This window comes from Pteropus alecto, unplaced genomic scaffold, assembly GCF_000325575.1.
Source record: "Pteropus alecto unplaced genomic scaffold, ASM32557v1 scaffold146, whole genome shotgun sequence".
Lineage (NCBI taxonomy): Eukaryota > Metazoa > Chordata > Mammalia > Chiroptera > Pteropodidae > Pteropus > Pteropus alecto.
The window spans coordinates 17,079,926-17,099,297 of record NW_006442107.1 but is presented as its reverse complement, the minus strand read 5'-3'; the positions used below and the strand labels follow the sequence as shown (position 1 = coordinate 17,099,297).

The 19,372-nt window shown below is 37.9% G+C and overlaps 1 non-coding gene across 1 annotated transcript; it reads left to right on the top strand.

The window, feature by feature from the left end:
* The first annotated feature begins 3,743 nt into the window (after positions 1-3,743).
* LOC112469475 lies at positions 3,744-3,930 on the top strand. Its single transcript, XR_003042623.1, has one exon. It is a non-coding gene; the product is annotated as a U2 spliceosomal RNA (small nuclear RNA).
* Positions 3,931-19,372: the final 15,442 nt, after the last annotated feature.

Below are 19,372 nucleotides of genomic sequence, written 5' to 3'. Positions count from 1 at the left end.
AAACTGTACCACATGTCCCTGTGTCTGCAACCCTAAGGAGCCTCGTGAAATAGCTCCCTGGTGTGGTCAGCTGCCCCTCATGCTGACCACTCTGATGCTTCCACTCTGTCTTCTGCTTGGGGATCCTGTTGCCACTAATTGCCCAGAGAATAGCTGAGACCAGACAGTGATTTTTATTAATTTAAGTAAAGTAGGAACACAGAAAATGACGCAGAGATTACTGTATAACCTTAAGAATCCCTGAGCTTGCCACAGACTGCCACAGTGCAGGAAACGCCTTCAACACCAACTCCCATGCCCCCAGGCATTTAGTCACCCCACAAATTGAGTTTAGACCAAACTGGACCTCAGTGGATGTCCTCTCCTCTCCCCCATCCTACCTCAGGATGATTGACATGTATTCTCTTTGCAGAGAGAAATCCTCACACTCACAAAGCAGTATGAGCTCCATGGCTCCTACAGGGCGATTGCAATGGTCAGCAGTCCTCTAAGACTAAAACCTTCATTTCTAGACGGTCCCACCCTCTGACAATGCCATATATATGGATGTGACTGTGAGACACCCCCACTAATTTTTAAGAAAGAGATTCCATATTAGCCCCTGAGTGAAAAACCAGTAAATTAAAACAACAGACATGATTCATTCTGTTCAAAGTCACCTTAGAGGTTAGAATTTCTCAAATAAGAAGGAAGCAGAAGAAAAGCAACTGATGATTGACCAGATGCAAAAGGAAACTAGCTTATTTGAAGAGAGAATAGGTGAGCAGAGAATGTTGTCTGCATGAAAGGTAATAAAGGGTATTGGATGATGAGGAGGAATTCATTAGGGTTCAGCCAGGAAGAAGAAACATTGAATCCAAGAAATTCAGTCACCAGAAAGTACTTTTTTGAAAGCCGTGGTTTACAGAGAAGCAAAGATGCAAGCTGGGAGAGCAGAGTGAAGCTGCTTCCTCATTTCCCAGATGGGCCCCACCTTTCCTCCCTTTGGAGTGTGGCTCTTATTAAATTAATTAAACAAGGAGGCCATTAGACTGATGTGACTCTGATGTCCTGGCAGCCTACTTAAATAAACCAAAACCGAAGCCCGTAAACGCCCCAAGGCTATGAAATCAAAAATGCTAAAGACATCTAATGACAAACTGTCACCTAACCTTTAAGCTATAGCCAATCAAATAATTTTCTTCCTTTGCTACTGCATTTCTCGATGTAAGCCTTTTCTTTGGCTCCTGTCAGTGGAGTGCTCCAAACCACTTCCAGTCTGGCGCTGTCCAATTCCAATAGATTTTTTGTTCAAACTCTTCAAATTTTTAATATGCCTCAGTTTATCTTTTAACCCTCTTGAGAAGTCACATGTATTTGGCTTCTGTTTTATAGTTCAGAGGGTTTCATTGGGGTCTTATTTGCTGTAGTCACCTGTGCAGGGAGCAAAGATGGATGTGTTAGACTCCAGCTGTTGAGAGGGCCCTCAGGCAACACTGAAGGGCCTGAAAGTGGCAGAACTGATCTACAACCAAACTTCAGATTCCAAGTCAAAGAAACTTGCCCTATAGGACTGTCATCCAAAACAAAATGCTCGTCTCACCAGATCTGTCCCTGTCTTGTCAAGCCTCATCTTGTCATTTCTCTTTCTTGCTGGCTTCTAAATCCTTCCCCTTACATTCCTCCCAATTTGCCATGGTTATTCAAGGTGCTGTGCCTGGACTGTTACGGGAATATGTAGAAATCTCACAACAACATTGTTCTCCCTATTAGCCCTTTGTGATGCAAGCATTCTTTATTTGTCTTAAGATTTTTCGATTAAGGAAAAACTGAACTATAGAATTACAGCACCTACTTCTTTTCTCTTTTAGCAAGGAGTCCTCAGGCAAGTTGACACTAACCTGAACGGTCCCAGGAAGAGAAAATTGGGAGGAGAAAGAGGAATAACAACCATTTATCACTGGTTGTTAGGAGGTGAAGCAAAACAGATACGCTTTATCTCTGCAAACCCACATTAAGCTCATGAGATGTAAAATGGGTGGGAAATGGATTACGCTATAGATTATTTTCTTTGCTTATTTTCTTGAATCTCTGTGACCCTGAAAACTTAGAAAAAACCTTCAACATTGAGAAGGAAGACATTAAAATGAAACCAAGCCAGAATGAGAGATGGATATCATTTACATCAGAAATCTGCTGGTCTTTGTTGTTAAGCAAAATCTGTTAGACCGATTTAATGGGGACAGCTCAGTCAGAGTGGGGTGAATTTTGCTGAAAGAAAACGTTATGCATCTATTCTCTTTTTCCTTCGAGTCTAAAGCAGGTTCTGACATTATCTATGCTCGAAAGTCTGGTACTTAGTGGCCTTATATTTGCATAATGACTATTCTTTTGTAGCTTTTGCCATCCCAGCTAATTGCTTTAGAATAATTTTGCTACATCTGTTGGGTTTTACCATGTTCTCATAGAAACAAAATCCACAATCCCAGCCAAATACACACCAAATTATATAAAATTTTGGAACATGGGGATGTTTGAAACATCCAAAATTCATATGATTTGCCTAGTGACATGTTTGATGCTTGATCAGAAAGAAAGTAAATAATCCAGAAAGGACATACACTCATCCAAAAAATCCTGGTTTCTATGTCCTCTATACATCTCCATGATGAAGCATCTTCTTATTGACAGAATCTAAGATTCTGGTTGCTAGGAGATTCCACATGCCAGACAGTTCTCAGACTCCTTCAGGTAACCCTGACAGCTATTCCAGACTGCTGGAAAGAAGGATTCTGATACATACAAGCAATAAAATTCAAATTCAGGACTAATCATGGTCTTCTCCACATAGAGATTTATTCTCTTCTGTAGCAGAGAGTGCGTGGAATCCTCAGACCCCCAGAGGCTGGGCTGGTGCTCATCTTCTGTGACTGGTCCCTTTTCCAATTAGGTGGCACTGGGGCTTGTCCCAGCAAACAACAGAAAGTTGTTCTGTTAAAATGGTAAGCACAAGGACTTGGATCAGTAGCTCTGAATTCTTCTGATTAAGAATTCAGATGCCCAGTGTGGTGGTTTTTTAAATTCTTTGACCACCGTGTTGTAAGGAAGCCCAAGTCCTATGGGTCCTGGGAAGAGAAAATTGTGAGGAGAAAGGAATAACAACCATTTATCACTGGTTGTTAGGTGTATTGTTACATGGTGAAACAATGCAGAAGTCACATTCAGATGGTCCAGCCAACAGCCTAGCTAAGGTGTCAGACAAACCAAGGATCAACCACCAGACCTGTGAGAGACTGAGCCTTTAGTGAGTCTAGCCCCCAGCCTTCAATCTTCCAGCCATGGTGAAGCAGAAATGAGCCATCCCCTCTGCATTATCTGAAGTCTTGACCCACAGAAACTGTGAGGGATAATACCTGATTATTGTTGCTTTAAGCCACAAAAACCTGAGATGATTTTTTACTGCATAGTGGTCTTGAATATTACTAGCACTAAAAAAGAATACCCCTAATCAAAAATTAATGAATTAGTAGTCTAATTAATATATCACTCTTGTGAATTTGAATAACATGAATCATTTCTATTAGAGACTCAATATCTATGGGGCATTCATAATCAGGTTGTTAACTCTATAAAGCTGAAAGCCAACCAGATTGCGGTAATTCATGGAGCTTAAAACGCTTAAGAGACCAACCTGAGGTAGGTTTTAAAGTTTCATCTCTTATCACACTGGAACTACAACAGCTTGTTTTAAAATAGTCAAATAGATCTCTTCTTGGCCTTTTGGCTAAGATCATGTGTAGTATCTGTTCTTATCAGTTTAATAAAAAATAAAATAGCCAGATAGAGAAGATGAGTACATACATTAAATTTAGTTTGGTTCAATAAAAACAGTCCTTTTGTTTAAGTGGTTTTTGTATGGATTTACAATTTTCTACACGATATCCCACTCCCAGAGGTGTATGTGTGTGTGTGTGTGTGTGTGTGTGTGTTTTATGGTTCACTCATTACATAAAAAAAAAAAAAGGCTGAGGCAGAGAAATGTAGGGGCCTGCCAACTACAGATCAATCAGAAATAAAAACTTATCATCTTGGAAATTTTTGCACAACAAATCAACAAATATTATCTCATTTAAATGGAAACATTTATTACACCAAGCAAGATAAGCCTATATAGCACCAAATTATATGATATTGCTTATGTCCATTTTTAAAAGATTTTTTCAAAGTGTTTTTATATCTTGAAATAGTGAGAGAATAGGAGGTCAAGAAATATCTCGGAATTACGCAGAAATACTCCAGACTTTGGACCTCCACTCTGCAGTTATGGAATCTCAACATTCTGTTCATCCTGGGGTGACTAGGCCCAGGGAATAACAGGTCACAACATTGTTGGGTCACAATACTCAACCTCAAATAAGACTAATTTGATGCAGAAAGCCAATTTCAACATTTACAATGAGAAATATATCTTTTCACTGGGAAACCTACTTAGGAAACAGAATTGAGATTTTAAAAGATACATGTGATCAAAACTCAGAATGTATGTCTGAAAGCATATTCCAGACCCTGCTCATCTGGACACCTTCTCCCCACCTCCCACATTAAACAGTGTCAGAAAATGTGCCCAATTTCTATCAACCTCTTTCAATAATTTAACTTTCTATTTCTAGTTCTCCAATCCTGTTTCACAGCGATAGCGCTTCAGGCAATACCAACTGTCCTCTTATCTCTAAATGAGAACAAAAGGACTGTTGTCTTTATGCTGTGAAGCAGTCAGATTAATATTAACAAAAACTCCAGGTCTTATTTATCAGTTTCTCTTAAAGCCCAGATCCTGTTGCCAATATCTGTCAGTCCCACCCCAGTCATCTTCTCACAAAAGGCGCCAAAGTCCCAGAAATCTTTCTATATTAATTGTACTTTGCCCTATAAAGCATGGGGGAGGGAAGTGATTTGAAAGAGAAACAGTAAATTTCTAATTCGAGGATACCAGAGAAAAATGGAGAGAAGAACCTGCCACCTTCTATCTTGAGTTTGACATTAGGGGAAAGAACTGAAAGGATGAGAGCAAAGGCAACAGTAGCCCACCTCCCCGCATCCCACCCCTACTGGCCAATTCTCTCTTATCTCTCTTTCCCCACCTGTTCCCTTTGGCCACTGTCATTCCTTTAATAAATTTTCCTTTGCAGCTCTCTCGCTCCTTGAGAGGATTGCACTCTACTCAAAGGTAAACAATTTTTTAAATCTCTGTTCCTTCATGAAGAAGTCATCACTAAACACCCAACACAATAAAATGGACTAATAGTTGCTTAACACCACCAGCAACAAGTGGAACAAGGACCAGCCTGTGGTGAGGTCAACTGCTACTCACATGTTGCAGTCATGTGCTGCCTGGTATTGACCGCAGAGAGACTCGGCTCTCTGGTCACCAGGTTTCATATAATTTGCTTTCCCCCTTATTAAATTACAATCATTTTTCAGTCCTTTGTTCCAAAGTCAGCTAGATTGGAGGGTTGGATATTTGCAAACTTTTCAGACACACTATTTATTTACAGTTTACTTCCAAATTTTCTATCCAAGATGTATCTTCTTCATGGAGATTGAGATAAGTCAATGCCATTAACGAGTCAAACCAAAAAACTCCCTTTGCTCTGATGCAGCACTCTTCAAACACTTGGATTATAATTTGGCTTCCTTTGTACCTTGCCTACAAGATGCCAAAGGACAGATCTGACAGCGTGAGCATTCCGATCCATTTGTCATTGCTGTTGCTTTTTATTGATTAATAAATGGGTATACATTACACATTCACCTCAATGTGTGTGCGAGTGTGTGTGTGCGCGTGTGCGCGCGCTCATACCTCAGTCTATACAAGTAATGAATGAATCTTTTTTGAGGTTTCTGTCAAGGCCAAATAAATGAGAAGTCAGGGCTGTGGAACATGCCCCTGAAGGCAGTGAACTGCTTGGGGAGACCCTTGGGAGCAGCAGTCGGTCTGCGCCTGTCAACAGACACCCTCCCGCAGCTCTTGAGCTCATATGTTAACATTCAAAATGGCAGTGATAGAAGAGCATATGCTTTAAGAAAATGTAACAGGTAATAATTCGAACTTAATTTAAATCAAAAAATTAGAGGGCTTCGTTTGTATAAAACTTCATCTTCAGTTTCAACATTGTTTTGAGCATTGCAAATAATTCTAATTTTCAAAATAGCTTCTTTTATGAATCATTAGATAAGTATATGCATATAAGTATTTTGATGTTACAAACTAGAAAGTGTATATCACACATACACATACACATGACATTTTCTAATTTACAAATTGGAGAATGTAGAATTTGAATTCTCAAAGTCACAAAGAGTTAAAAGTTGATGTAAAAGTCACAAAGAGTTAAAAGTTGATGTAAAATTCGGTTAGGGTCAGCTTGTCTCTTTCTTTCTTTTTAGAATCTTATCATTCCTATCATATTATTCCATTACATTAAAAAAATAAGAATTAAAAATACTTCATAAAAAACGAAAGAATTAAAAATACTACAAAATATGAGAGTTGTGTTATTTCTGTCATAAATAAGGAACTAAAGGTAAAGCTACTTAACCTGGCAAGAGTTAAAAATTCTCTACAGTGTTACACTGCCTCATATGGAGGAAGAGTTATGCTAAATATAGAACATTTGAATGCATGCAAAGCCAAAATGGTGAATAAGAAAAAGGAAATAACAAGCTGTGGGCCAGGTGTCGTCCTCCCCAAATAGAAAAGTTTGTGTGAATATCGGGAACTCTGGAATTGTGTTATCAGTCATTTGAGGACAGACTGAACAATAATTGTCTTTATCTGCAAAGAATTTCTGATTATCATCAGACAGTTGATATGTAATATAAAGAAATAAACCTCTAGCACAAATTTTTCTAATTATCATATAATACTAGAGGGTATAAATATGGTTTTCAAAGCTATTCATAGTCCTTGGTTCTTGGCTAGCAATCCTAACAATTTCTTGACATAACACTTCCTTTTTCCTTTAAGATTACATGCTAAGGATAATTTTCCAGGTGGTGTGCATTCTAAAAGCTTTCTGCTACTCTTAACATTATTGAAGAAAGCTTCTTAAATGTTGAAAGGTATGCTCAAGGGACATAATAGCTGCCTTCTGTAGGGAGACAATTCTCCATGGGTCCCTTGCATTTCCTCATGTCTTGCGAGCCTGAGCATTACCTGGCCTTTGAGTTCAGATTGCCTTTTCCAGGATGTTTGTACAGTAAACAACCTTGGAAGCTAGTGTACAGGACAATAAAGCTAACATTTCCGAAGGTCAGACAGGTTTACTTATAGCTTATTATAAAAGATATAAATGTTTTATAAACAGCAGTTTGAATTTACATTGTCCCCCAATCAAACAGTGGAAGCCCACAGAGTCAAATGAATCAATGAAGACTGGACTTTAAACTTTTGTTTAAATTAGGAAATTTGGCCATGTGGGCAATTTTACTCCATTTTGAAAACAGACTGTAGTCTGTGTTCTTAACAGCAAGCCTTCCATTAATTCTTGCTTCAGTGATACAGCTCAGTATCAGCTGTGCTATGGGGCCTTAAGGAAGGGCCTGGATTGGCCACACTTGGGGTCAAGCAGCACAGGAGAAACTGCAGCTGAAGAGAAGCCTATTACCTGCCCAAAGGCCAGAGGTGGCCCCAGAAGCTAGAGCACCAGCTGTCTAGACAAGTGCAGCCAGGATGGACTTATGGTAAGATAAGTGGATTTGGAGATGAGGAGGGAAACCTGGTCAAAGACTAGGTTTTAAAAAGATGGGAGATGGAAAATTTGGGGGGGAAATTGGTCAACAACAGCAGTGCTAAACTCAACCAAATTAACGGCTGTATTCAAAATTGAGTTTAAATAATAAAATATGGCACATTAAACCAGCCTGTCTCCATAAATATATCAGGTTGATCTACTCATTGAACAAATACTTTTAACCAAATATATTTGGTCTATAGTCTGTGGCCAGCACTGTCCTAAGATCTAGAGGTATAATGGTAAATAAGATATCTGCCCTCAAGTATATTAACACTTAGAGGAAACAACCTACCTTTCTGGCAATGGCTATACAGTTTTATTAGTTAGGGTTATGTTCAGTAAAAATATCAATGGCTTAAATAAAATTAAAGTTTATTTCTTTTTCACAAAATTCCAGGTAAACAGTCCCAGGTTACTACGTGGACTCCACAATCATTAGGACCAAGAGCTCCTACTAACTTGCTCCATTCCCAATGCATGGCTTCCACCTTGTGGCTGAAGATTTTGGCTTCAGCTTCAGCCATTCCAGGCTGAAGGCATCTTGGCCTTTAGAGAGGATAAAAAGAAAGAAGGAAGGCATACTCCATGCCTTTAAGGATACTTCCCGGAAGTGACACATGATACTTCAATTATATGCCACAGGCTGAAAGTTAAACACATGGCCACATCTACTCACTGGAGAATTCTTTATGCTGATAAGGCATTGCCATCTAAATATATAAGGTTTTATGGTTTCACTGTGTGAAAGGCGGGGAGAATGGATATTCTTCACCGTGACATATATGACACAATACAGTAGGCATTGCATTGGGAGCTATAGCAGCTACTTTTAGGGACTTAGGGAGGCTTCAGGGAAGAGACCTAACTGGAAGCCTGAAGAACAACTAGGATAGTCTCAGAGGTGTGTAAGAGAGGGTGCATTCCAAGCAGAGAAAAGAGTTTATACAAAGACCCAGAAGCAAGAGAAAGCACAATGCATTGGAAAAGCCCAACATTGTTTTAAAAAATAGCATAGATACAAGATTGAAGCATGGGGAAAGATGAGTCGAAAATAAGCCTTAGGACAAAGAATCTGCTGGGAGTTTAGATATTCTATTAAGAAAAAGAAGTATCAAACAAGGAAATAACTTGATCAGATTTGCCCTTGAGAGATTCTCTGGGTGTAATTTGGAAACCGGATTGGAGATGGGTTGCTTGAGGGTTAGGCCCATTAGATAACGTTGATAGTAAATCAGACTAGTCACCACAGAAGCTGGGAGTCTGGGAGAAGCAATGGAAAAGTAGACAGATTGATGTGATAGGAGGTAGTATCAATAGGATACAGCAGTTCATTGGGTGTGGAGCATGAGAGTGATGAAGAAGTTGGAAACAAGTCTCCGTGTCCTGGCTTGGATGTGTGGCAGAAGGGTATTGTAAGCCAAGGACGTTGGTAGGGGCGTCAGGCTTGGGGAGGAAAGGGAAGCTAAGAACACTGCTGAGTTCCAACGTTTGTGGGGCATAGAAGTGGAGATGCCCAGAGTCAGAGCTCAGAGAGGAATTTTGGTTGGAAAATTGTGGTTCTAAGCTTATATTTAAAAATAATTACGATTGACAAAAGTGTGTTTGTGAAAAGTATTCGATTCCTAGTTCCTATATGGGAAGCATAAATTTACATTTTAAAACAAATTATAATTACTGTACAAGAACATAGAAATTATTACACTAATTATTACTATAGCAATAATCATTTATTTTACAAATTATGCCTGAGTTGCAGTTATCCATTTTCCGATTGATTCAATATATTAATGTGACATATGCAGTATAAAAATGTAACTGCCAGGCAGATAGTCCCAATGTTTTAAATATTAAACTTGACAAGAAGCTTTGACTCTTCTCAAACTGCAATTCTTTTTAGACTAACAGATATTTCCTAGATGTTAATGAACTTTTCTTGAGTCTGAAATTCTGTTTTTCATAGTAGAATAGCTTTCTAAAGAATAGCATTAGGCTTAGCTTTCATTTGTTATATAAGAATATTTTTAAAAATTCATTTATCTCATTATTCTGGAATTTTTTTGCTATTTTACAGTTATTTCTTTGTTGTCTTCTTTATTAATTCCTCTAGTCCTCGAACACAGTTAATTTTTAAACGCATAACGAGGCACCCTAAAAAAAATTCAGGAGAAAAAGCCCTTTCCCTTTGATTTTCTATAATTGTTAACCCAGGATCCCATGAAAGCATGAAAATAAAAAAATAGGGGTAGCATCTAGCCACCCTCTTTAACGGAAATCTCCCGCTGTGCCAAAACCAGCCTCCTCTTTGACAAACTATTTGTTGATGGTTAAATAAAGAAAAATGAGCTTAAAAAGGAAACTTAGAAGGAGCATCAGAAGTCGTGGAGGAAAACCAGAAGGGTGTTCTGTCCTGAAAGTCAAGATGAGAATCTCTCTTGTTTGAGTTGGAATCTGAAGAAAAACAGAGAAGGCTGGGCTGAACAAAAAGTTATACCAATAAGCCATTTTGTAAGAAAAACGTCTTGCAATGAGGCCAAGTGGAGGCGAAATATTCATCAGCAACTTCTATAGCTATAAATCTTGGTTGGCTAAAAAACAGCAAAGGCTAATATTTCTCAATATATAGACCCACCGATCGTAAGGAAAATTGCTGAACACAGCATTATAAAACATACACAACCCTCATTCCCATGAACTTCTTGAAAATAGTTGGCCAAGGAACTCATTATTTTTAAAGATGAGTTTATAAACCAGCCCAGAATATATAAAGAAAATACTACAAGAAAAAAAGGAAGCACGAGAAAAATCATCTGAGTCATGTTGCTATAGAGTATGCAGAAAATACAATAAAAAATATACCCATCACATTAAAAAACAGCGAACCAATCCCCTCTACATAACTAGAGCACAGGCAGAAAGATATAAGATCACAAGGACACAATGACGAGAGTGACTTGAAAAAAGTGGAAAATAAAAATATAACCGGGGTACAAATGAAACCTACATTGGAAGCAGCACAAATAAGAGAGACTGCTAAAAATATAGGAATACTGAGGACAAGACTAAGAAAATAGAGAAAAATAAAATGGGAATGAGTAATAGAATAAAATTATATTAGAATAGAGAAAGTAGAGTAGAATAAAGTAAAAGTCCTCAAGAAGAGAACAACCACCACAAAAACTTCAATAGGTCAGTTTTGTTGTATCACCCTTTAGAAAAGGCCAATATACAGTAATATTGAAACAAAGAAACCTAAATCGTTCCGTAAAATAAATGAAGTGGTTGTTAAAATGGGACTCTATGTTTTCATTTTCACTGATGTCCCAAAATTCCAAGAATAAAACAAAAGGTAGAAAGTAGTCCCGTTTCCCAAAGCGAGGTACTAAACAGCCTATGTGGGATTCACAGAGGGGGCCACCGGCCTCCAGCAGACTCAGCATCCGCCTCAGGGTCATAAAGAGCGTTCTGTCCAGAGTTGGGCTACAGAGGAAACTTCTCAACACTTTGACCTGGGTCTCATGGAGACTAGAGAAGAGAGGTGAGTGTCAGGCCCAAGCCTGCAAAAAGGCTAAAGGCAACAAACTGTGTGTAGCTAGCCCCTCTGATAGAAGAGCAAGGAATAGCAGCTGCACTGGGAATAGTCTGCCTTTGAAGTTTATGGGGCAAAGTACTAGACGTGGGCCACGAGCAAGAGAAAGTCATCCTGCAGCTCGATTTAAAAGGCCTTCACCTAGTGGGAAATGGAAGCCCGAGAGAAAGAGACAGCCATAAACAGCCACGCGAGGAGGTCTCGCTCATATTTGAGGAACTCTAGATGAGAGATCTCCAGTGATGGAAGGTCTCCCAAAAGCCACGAAGCGTTCCCTGACAGACAGTCAGTTGTAACGAGCTCCCAGGCAGTGTGCCTAGGGAACAGATTAGGCCAGATCACCACAGCATCTGTGAGCTGAGACCTTTCTTTTTTTTTCTTTTTTTTTTTCTATTTTGTGTCATTTTATTTTATGTTTTAATTTTTTTTATAGTGACATTGGTTAACAAAATCTAATAAGTTTCAGCTGTACACTTTAACAGTAAGGCATATATATGTTTACATTGTGTGTTAACCTCCTATAGTTAGATTTCTTTCTGTCACCACATATTTGACCCCTTTACCCTGACTACTTCCCCCCTCGTCCCCCACCCCACTAGTAACCACTAGTCTATAATCCTCTGGTAACCACTAGTCTATTGTCCATGTCCATGAGTCTCTGTTTGTTTGTCTTGTTCATTTGTTGCTTTTAGGTTTATATCCCACATATAAGTGATACCATGCTCTTCTTATGGCTGAGTAATATTCCATTGTATATATGTACCACAGCTTCTTTATCCAATCATCTATCGTAGGACACTTAAGATGCTTCCATATCCTGGCCACTGTGAACAATGCTGCTATGAACATCAGTGTGCAAATATCTTTTCAAATATGAGTTTTCAAGTCTTTGGGTTAAATACCCAGTAGAAAGATTGCTGGATCATATGGTAGATCAGTTCTTAGTTTTTTGAAGAACCTTCATACTGTTTTCCATAGTGGCTGCACCCATTTGCAGTCCTACCCTTGCTTCTCCTACTCTGTTCTCTCACCCAAATTCTGTAAGATTTGGAGGCAGCCAGGTGTACCGAGATGGAAGGGGAGAAGCACACAACATAAAAGGGAGAAGAAGTTGGCCGCCTTCCTCCCCAATTTAAGACTTCCCAGGAGAGAAGCAAACCTTCAGCTTCATAAAATTCAGAATGCCAGTTATTAAAGTGCTTGGAATTTTTAATTATTGAAATAGAGGCGGTTCTTAAGATTTAAAGTGATTGGGGGACATTGACTGGAAGAGTTATGGCTCCCGACATTTCCTTCAGTGGATCTCATTGGGTTTGTTTGTGTGTATTGGGGAGGAGGAGGGAAAATAGAATCATTTTCTGCTGCACCCTGCAGAGTCCCCTTCTTTCCAACTGACAGCTAGTAAGGGGTGACTTTGGCATTTCAGGAGGCAGCCCAAAGGGAGCTTTGGCCGCCAGACCACTGAGAGGAACCTGGTGCAACAGGTCAGTGGGAGATGATGAGCAGGAACAGGGATCATCAAAGGACTTGTGCAGGATGTCTGCTATTCAGTTTTCAGTTGCTGTTGGGCTACACTTCAGTACAACAATCCTCCCTTGCAACAAAGTTTCAAGCTTCTGTTAAAAGTGGAGTGTGGGTCCCTGGTACTTGAGAGTGAAACAATTGGGCATTGTATGAAGACATGGGCCATGTTTTGTCCATGAGTTTTACAAATGGTGTAAAATAATTCCTGAGAAATCTGACAGTATGCCAGTTCCTTGTTAGCAAGGAGAATTGATCCAAAAAAGTTACTTAAAAGTAAAACTAGATTATTGTTACTCTAGTTAATGTGAAAACTACAGTAATTACCAGCAACTGGTAAATAAGGAGATAATTCTCAGCTCTATCATCACATTCATAAAAATGCCAAGTTCCTGAGGAAATCTAAAAAGTAAACATTTTTGTTGTTGAATATAATTTCAGGATTCCCTACTCAGATCTGCTAAATTAAAAAATCTGGGGTAGGGGTTAGAAATTCGCTTTTAATTGTTTTTAATTACTTTAATTTTAAAAATAAAGATATTTGCATGGTTTGAAATGTAAATAGTGACAGAGAACACAAAGTAAAAAGGAGTCAACTTTCCAGTCCATAGACAACCACCACTATCAGATTCTAGTATAATCTTCCAGAAATATGGCCTAAAAAGCATGCAGTTTTCAAAATATGTGGTTAAGTAGCAGCCACAATCAACTCATGCTTGCTGGGAGGATATAACCCATTCAAATTTTAGAGAACATGTCATAACCTAATTTTTTTAATTGGTAGTAACAGTTGCAATGCTTTGGGAAACCTTTTTTTTTTTTTTTTGGACAAAATAACATTATTGAATCACTTACTTGTTTTAAGATAAAATATTATATGACAGTGCAAGGAACCAAAAAATAAGAAAGTGTCATACTGAGGCTATGAGCAAAGACATGATGGGAGAATCACATCAAATGCTCCCTGATATATATTACTACAAGATTTAAACCTCTAATGAAAACAAAAGTTTCCTTATAAGCAAAAACATATAAAGAGACCCCTCAAATATCAAGAGATGACTGGATTTACACAGCACAAGTATAGTAAAAAACGGTGGGTACCCATGTCGTTAACAAAAATTTTTAATGTAACGACTGTTACAAATGAATTCCTACGCATACAAGTATGTGAATTCAATTTTAAAAGCTCATTTTTATTTAACTAAATGCCAGGATTATGAATGGTTGTCATTTATAAAACATTACATATATGTTATCGTAAAGGCACTAAAGAGCTATTGTACATTGGCACTGTTTGTCACAAAATTTATTCAGCTTTCATTAGACAACGGGCAATTTAATCAATTCCATTCTTGTATTCACCTCAACAAGAATCTCTAGTGTGTGTTCTTACTACTCGAAGTATTAAGAGATGATATGAAGGAAGCAAAGCTCGTGGTCAATGTATGTGCAGTCCAAGCCTGCAATCAAAATAAAGACTATAATTTTGAACAAAATCAGAAACTTAACATAGCTCAATGGTTGCTATAAACAGAATCAATTATGGGTTTATGGTTCATACAGCCATTTGAAATTGCATCTATTAGAGAAATTACAAAGAGCATTTTCAAATGGAATTTAAGTAAATTGTTTACAAATAATAGATTTATCGAGTCAACTGTAATTGAAAAATAAAAATAAATTTTTAAAAATCTGCTTACCCTGCTATTTTATTTTATAGAACTTTAAAAAAGTAATAGATTTATTGAGTCTTTACCACCTGTCAGTCACTAAGAAATTTATGCAATTAAGTCATTTGCTCCTCACAACACCACAGTGACATGGGAACTATCTCAGCCATCACACAGATGAGAAAACTAAGGTGGGTGGTTAAGTTACTTTTATGTTCCCAAGGTCTCATATTTTTATGGTAAGGAGTAACGCCATGGATTCAAACCTGGGTACTTTGATTTAGGAGCCATTCATACTAGATCTTTTAAGGCAGTCTTGTTTGCAGAGATTATGGTCTATTATCCACAAGTAAATTCATTTGCCCCAAATCATAGGTCCTTACTTTATTACTTAGAAAATATTACAACCTCCCTTTAGAGATCTAAAGTTGTTAAGTAGTACACTTGATACCTCAATTATGGTGTTAATTTTGAAGTCAATGTTTTAGTTTGTAATACCGCAAATTCTGTTTTAAAATTTGAAAGATTATTTATGCCAACTTCTGAACAGTCCAGATTTTGACTTTCTGAAGTACTTCAGAAAGCTATTCAAATGACTAAACCAAGTTGCCGTTTAGCCATGATGCAGTATGTACTGGACACTAAACATGTTCCAAGCACTTTAAAACTCACGTCTCGCTTAAATATACCATTAAAAAATTCCTGTGTTATAAGAAAACAAAGAGGTTTGTCCACAGCCAACAAGGGGGGACTGAGGAATTCTTGCCCACATCTTTTATCAGAGTTTTTATTGATTTAACAATTTTCTATTTTAGCCTCCATTTTAGATTGCATTATGACAGATTAAATGACTTTCTGATCAATAAAAATTTACAATGTCTTAAAATATTAAAAGTTTCAAGAAAACACATTCATCTTGACTCTCTGGATGAGAAAAAGACTACTAAAAAGTCAGTAACAGTTGTAATTATGAAATATTTTCTAGGTTAATATATTTAGTGCCCTAAAGTGGTAAATTATCAATAACTTGCCTGATTCTAATTCTCTGTAGCCAAAAAATATATATATTTAATGCTAATCCCAACTCCACTAAGTGCTACCTCATCATAAAATGCTAATTTCAACGTTTTAAAGGCAAATAGTGTGGATGACACTGATGCAAAATTGCACTCTTGGCGCCCTCTAGTGGATATAGTTGGTTTAAGGAATCACCTGCTAGGTTTTTTAGTGAAGCCTGCCTTAGAAAGGAAGGAATGAGGCCTCCCTTCGCCCTATGCTTCTTTCTCCTTTGTTCTCTGGTCTTGTGCAGGTTCCCAAGGTATGCCGACAGTCACTCAGTGTTCATGCTGATAAAACTTAATTTACAGAAACAAGTGTTCATTTACATATTGTCTGGCAGTTTTTGTATTTTAATGGAAGAGCTGAATAGTTTGTTGCAAGAGGCTGAATGACCTGCAAGACAAAACACTATCTGCCACTTTGCTGAAAAAGTTCTCCATCCTCTAGTATATGAGCATTTTACTAGTTCTGAAAAATACTTTAGCTAAGAAGGGCTGGTCCCTAGCAAATGTGTCGGAACTCACAACGCATGCACATGAACAATAAAGAAACCTCTTTAATTTTGTTTAATTCCACTATTTCCCTGTTTTGTTCAGTTAGGGAACTCTTTTTCACCTAATACCTACTGACATCCTATCCAGTGGAACACATTTTGGGAAATACTATTTTATAATATTGTGCTTAAAGACTTAAGTCTTTTACAGTTCTTATTAATCTAGGAGAAATGCATGTGATCAAATGTTATATTGAGTATAACTTACTTTAAAATATTTCACCAAAGACAGTATGACATATATGTAAGTTGTTAGTTTTAATCACTTAGGAGCAGATAAAAAACATTTGAAGTACCTAACCCTGAAGTAGCCACTTAGCCTTTGAAAAACACTGGTCTGTCCATAATCCAGAAGTGGCTACTAAAAACCTTTCAAACGTCAGCAGTCTCAATTAGCACTAGTGAGTTTGTTAATCAACATAAAAGAGAGATAAGTGGTGTTCAAGATATGTGTGTGTATTGGCTAGAAATATTGTACAAGCTCCTCCATGCTTTCATAAAGAAAGTTTAAGAATCTCATTAGGCCAGTAGCCTTTGACTCTTGGAGTGACATTATTGGCCTGGGGCAAATGCGGTCCTGGGTTCAGTCACTAAATTACCAGAGAATTCTGTCACCTGACTACAACCTGAAGGTTAGCTGAATATTACCATTTATCATCACATTGACTGAATATTTCTACTCAAAAGGCAGGGAACTAGGACTTCCTTGGGCATCTAAGAAATAAGCCATATGACTGCTATGTGAATGTGCAGTGTTTGTATGTCGCAGAATTCATTATAACACACCAATTAGCAGATAGCCCAAGAGGGAGGAGAGCTGAGGCTAAAATGAACACACATCCTGGTGCGCCTGGAACAGACCCAGTTTATGCCTGTTGTCCCACTGTAATTGTTAATAGCACCCTTTTCACCCTCAAAATGTCTCATTTTTGGTGAAAACTTATGTGGTCATCCTTTGTATAGCTATATATACCCAATAGAGCTACAAAGATCTGACCTTAAGAACCATATCATTGTGAATGGCAAAACTGACAACACTAAAAGCTAGTAGATTAATAGTTACTTGTGATTAATGACAAAGAAATAATAAAATTGACAGCAAGCTGGGATTGAATGTCAACCCAGCCTTCTTAAGTGTTTCACTAATTGAGCAAAAGAGCTATTGCTAACTCACTTTTTATTTTAATATCCTTAAGTAGAAAATTAATCTTTGAACAATTTGCCACATCTTAGGGGCATGGTTAAATCGTTGCCCTATCCAGTTAACTTTTAAAAAATAATAACATTTCCATGATGTGCCTGAAAACTTGATAGAAACAAACTTCATGAAAATCTGCAGCTGGACACAGCACGTATCAGGCTCCCTGGGGCAATGTTGCCCAAAGTGTAGTGTACGGGTCTCCTCTTCTGAAAAGGGACTGTCAAAACAGATTTTAAGACTTAAGAACAATAAGAAACAAACAAAATCCCAACAACGAAAACAAGATTCCTCACTCAACCTAGGCCAACAAAACTGATCTAAGCAGGGAGACCAAATTGCTGGAGAGGTAGCTTCTGGAATTCCATTTTTAGAAGCTACCCCAATGATTATGCTCATATTTTAAGAACCACTGCCCTATGGAGTCCTAAAGGCTGGAAGATCCCATAAGATACCTTAGGTCTTGGCTAATGGATGTCAGAACACTAATTTTTTCATGGTCTGTGCTCACACCCAGAAATGTGCTGATAAAGGTTTATCAAATTACTCCCCGGGGCGGGGGGGGGAGTTTTTAAACTGATATAAAATCCTGTTCAGCATACAATTCACACATAATAATAAAATGCAATACTCTTACTGTAAATTCCATATAATTCATTAATTGTCACAGAGGGCTTTTGTTGAATTTTGCTGAGCTCTCATATAACCAACCTACATTACAATTAACAAATGAGAGTAACTCCAGTATGAATGTTGGTTGATATTTTTCTTTACATTAAAGAGGAAGAGGAATGTGAAAAGACACATGCTAGACCCCTGCTTGTTCATCAATGACATGAGCAACTCCCTCGCTGACATGGATAACAGATTTCAGATACTATTTGCGCTATTCATAATGCAACAGCTACAGGCATGCAACATTTTTAAGTTTAACCATTATTAATATTTTCTCCACTTTCTTAGGTCTGGAATAAACAGCAAAAATCAGTAAGTCATGTCATAATGAGTAGCATTTGCTGATCTCCCTGGAGCAAATATCCCCACTATGGCCAATTTCAAGCTCGCTGAGCACGGTCACTGAGTGGAGTTGGGAATTGATGATCGGCAGCACACCATTATTTAATATTTCCACCATATAGAAAAGGGAAAGGAAACCGTGTTTCAGTTTTTCTGACTTAATCAGTAACCAAGGAAGAACAGTGAGCTTTCCTAAATTCTTACGAAGGCACAAACCACAGACCATGACAATCAACGAATGAGACACGAGACATACACAGTTACAACATTAAAGACCAACCATGACAGATTACCAGTTCTTTCTAGATCCTGATAAAAATCACCTCAAAGAGTTTCAAAGTAATTTGTTTCCAGACCCTAATTAAAACTTCCTGACGCCAGGGCACAGCAACTCAACCTTATCTTTTATGTACATTCCTTCCATTTGATGCAAAACTGTTCATCATTGGACTGTATGTACCCTAATTGAAACTAATGGACCAGCTGTACTTTGGGCTTACTCCTCTGCCTGTATAAGCACCCCCACCTCACACTTTTTCAAAGGCTTCCTGAAGCTCTGCTCTAAGGCTATACAGTCCTCAGCAAGATCCATAAATAAAAATCTTTCTAATATCTTCAGTGATTCAGGTTCTTTTTGTTGACAGATACAATAGATACAAATAACTGTGGGAATGTAAGTAATAGTAAAATATTTAGGAAGTAATGAATTTTGAGTATTTATTATCTTTATTTTTAATATCATGTATTCAGTTGTAAGTTTGTACAACTTAGTTTTTCTTTAGTGGCCGTGTTTAACAATTGGTTCACAGAATTCCTGAAGATTTAACAATAGGTTCTCCTGTGTGGCGTGAACACGCTCCAGGGCACCAGTGTAGTGTGATGCTGCCTCTCTCACTCACTTTCTTCCTCTGGCTTTTTTTGCAAGCCCAAGGCCCTCAGCTTCCAAGAGGGAAATGTATCCTTAGACTTAACCTTCCTCCCAACCTTGCC